Here is a 3,514-nt window from a genome sequence, read left to right as displayed (position 1 = left end):
CGGCAGCTGCAAGTGTCAATTTTAGTGGCACTTTCCGTCTTCTATGGCACACCCCCAACAAAGTGGGCAAATCTCAGGCCCTTTCTTCTATAAGATTCTATGCCAGGGATGGCCCCGAGGCCACACGAAGCCCTCTAGGTCCTCGAGGGCGGCCCTTTGATGGATTCCTAGAGGGCCTCGAGGCTGCAGGTTCCCCACCCCTTTCTTCAAGTTGCACACAGCATTTTTATGGCACATATGGACTTCTTGAATTCATATAATTTTCCACCTGGAAGGACCCTTGGTGATGATCTAATCCAGTCTTCTCCTGGGGTATCTGTTGAGAGAGGCGTGACGCAGATAAATGACTTACCTGAAGTCACAACCTAATGACAGAGGGAGAAGAGATAATAGGTCTCAACTCGATGCTTACACCTTCCATAACCTTTGAGGTGTTGGCTACTACCAGGAAAGGAATTTGTAACTCGTTCCTGAAGATAGAAATGGAAGGAGGCACTGCAATAAAAATCGTGAGACTCAGAAAAGCAACAAACGCCCGCGAGGCTGTTCGCTGCGGGGGCTGCTGGGATCACGGAGGCCCCGCTCCGGGGCTGGGCGCGGCTCCTACTTCCGGCTCGTGGCTGTCTCCATTTCCAAAATGGCGCTGCCCTTGGTGCCCGACACCTGCGTGTGGCAGAAGTGGGAAGACGCAGACTTCTCCAGTACACAGCCGATGTGCCATGGAGAAAAGGAGAAGAATGCAATGTTTGTGCCAGGCCTTTCACAGTGTTCTGCTGATGCCCGGTTTTCTCTGTCTTTTCAGAAGACTTAAGTGTGTCACAAATCTGCCACAAGATAGAAAAAACATTTGTCAGGCCTGCCTTTTGGACCTGGAATGTAGCTTATCCATTCAGGTGTGAGAAGCAGAACTGTCATCCTTTAAGGATGCCATACCTAAGTCTGAGGTAAACAAAGAATACTGCACCCAGAATGTGGAGTGAGAGTTCTAAGACCTCAGATGGAGCTCAGCCAGCTGGTGGCTTGGGAAGCCTACAGCCACCAGCCACGTGCTGGACCATCCCTTACTACAAAGGGAATTGTCCTCACATTTGTTCCTTCTGGGTGAAAATAATGTAAAAGAGGAGAAGAGTATACAGACATGAGAAGCCTACAGACCATGGCGATCCTCTTATTGATCAAAACATCAAAAATCACTATTCTCCTCCCAGTTTGATTTTTTTTTTTTTTTTAGTTAAGGGGGCCATGCCTTGACTAACTTCTTAAAGAAGCCTATTCACAGAATGGGTGTCAACCTCAGTCAAAGTGAGAACCTGAAAAGACCTTAGCCTGAAAGGGCCAAGGTCTCCCATTGCGTCCTGAGCTGTCTCCGGTTGAGATGAAAATATCTATTGGATCCTGGAAAATATTCACTGGACCCTGATGGCTCTGAAGGAGAAAGTGAGGCTGGTGACTTTGCACAGCCCTCCCTCCATCAAATCAAAGTCAACTGCAAGTCATGTCATCATCTCTCAGATGTCATGGTCCTCTTTGAGAACTAAGGACAAACACATATTATGGTATTAATGATCCTGTGGCAGATGAGCTTCAAAAGGAGGCTTCAACAATGCCTTGTGTGTACCCACCAAATGATCAGACCATTGCCACACTCTATGTTGGTGGCCTGGGAGATAGTGAGATGGATGTCAGAAATCACTTTTACCAGTTTGTTGAAATGCAAAAGATAACAGTTGTTCAGAGAGGTAGTATCCTTTCATCCAGTTTGTTACTATATCCAGATATAGTTGCTGAAGTGCTTCAAGAAACTGATTGTAAATGGGCATAGGCTTAATGTGAAATAGGGGAGATCCCAGGCAATGGGGGGAGGGCGGGGGAGGGAAGGAAAAAGAAGGAACCAGAGATTCTGGAATTAAGTTGGAGCTTGTCCCAGGACTTCCTAGAGCTCTTCTTCTCTAAAAGCTGAAAAAGAAGACTGCCAATTATTTTAATCTCCCTCCCAGTAGTCCTCCAACAAGGTCATTATTGCCCTGCCCCCCTTCTCCTGGGATTGCACCTACATCCCTACCAGGTTTTGGACCACATATATTTCACCCACTGGGCCTATCACCTCCTTTAATTCAAGCTCCAGGATCCATCCACTATCCTTCCCAGGATTCCCAGAGGGTGGGGGCTCATGCAACAAAGCACAGCCGTCCCTAATATCCTGCTACAGTGGGCTCTGAGCAGGAAATGGCACTTCAGAAATATAATTTTAAAATCTTGGAGTAAAAAAAAGATAAAAAGCAACAAAACTTACATTAAAATAGAATTTTTATGGACTACAAAGTGTTTTTCCCTCAACAATCCTCTGAAATTGTAATGCAAGTATTAATATTCCCATTTTACATATGGATGAATGACGGATCAATGTTCAATTCAACAAATGTTAAGATCCTAAAGTGCTAAGGACTCTTCTAGAAGTAGGCGATACAAAGATAAAATATAAATAGTCCCTGACCTTGTAATGGGATGGGAATTTAAAGATCTTCCCTGCCTCTAATAGGCCTAAGGGAATTTGAAGATCTTTCCTGCTTTGAAGATCTTCCCTGCTCCCTAATAGGGCAAATGTAATCACACGGAGCCTGTGGTGGGAGGAGTTTGCTGAAGGGTACAGCAGAGCCCACAGAAAGTTAGAGCAGCTAAAGCTGGTGGAAGGAGAAATCACAGGCAAAGAGACAGCTAGGCTTGTGAAGGTTTGTGGGAAGGCTAAAGAATGGGGTGACTCATACCAGTGATACTGGCTGGAACCATGTCTAAGAGGGAAGTGACCTTCCACAGCCTGGAAGCAGCCTCTTCTGCCTCCCCCACCCCTTGGTCAGTTTCCTTTTGTGTGTTGTCTTCTCCTGTTGGAGTGTGGTTTGATAGGGGCATGTTCTTTCTGTTTGTTTGTATTTGTATTTCTAGCACTTAGCAAGTCTTTTCTTTAAAAAAATTTTTTTAAATTATTCTGCACTTGACAAAAACAAGCAGATAAGACCATTTCTATATACAAAGAACAGGGGAAGGGGGAGAGATTATTGTATAAGAAACTAGGGATCTCCATTACATAGAGCTTGTTTCTTAAACCGCATAATGTGTACAATTTCTTTTCAAGTTACTGTGGTAATAAAACTTGAACACACAATAGGAAAAAAAAAGAATGGTGTGGCTCTCTGCTGTGCTATGGTGTATTAACTTCTTTGTTATTATTATAGATTTGGTTTCCTGGTGTTAGGATTTGACTTTCTGGTGTCTGAATAAATGTTTTGCTTCTACTATAAGGAGAGTTTGTTATATTTTGCAATTCAGAACTGTGCTGGCATATTCATAGTCACCATCAGTGCTGTGAATATCTAATTAGCACTACAGCCCTCAAGGAGCTTACATTCCTAAGGCTTCTGGTAAGAGGGGATATCAAGTTTGCCCTTGAAGGAAGCTAAGGATTCTAACAGATCGGGGCATAAAGAACAATATAGATTTTAGAATATTTTGCCAGGCA

The 3,514-nt window shown here is 44.1% G+C and overlaps 1 pseudogene; it reads left to right on the top strand.

Moving 5' to 3' along the window:
- Positions 1-404: 404 nt before the first annotated feature.
- On the top strand, positions 405-2,196 carry LOC138159193 (pre-mRNA-splicing factor RBM22 pseudogene; annotated as a pseudogene).
- Positions 2,197-3,514: the final 1,318 nt, after the last annotated feature.

This window comes from Petaurus breviceps, unplaced genomic scaffold (assembly GCF_028583685.1).
Source record: "Petaurus breviceps papuanus isolate PSGF00001 unplaced genomic scaffold, PetGlider_PUasm1.0 175, whole genome shotgun sequence".
Taxonomy (NCBI): Eukaryota; Metazoa; Chordata; class Mammalia; order Diprotodontia; family Petauridae; genus Petaurus; species Petaurus breviceps.
Note: the sequence above shows the minus strand (reverse complement) of the source record. Positions and strands in the feature narration are given on the sequence as shown.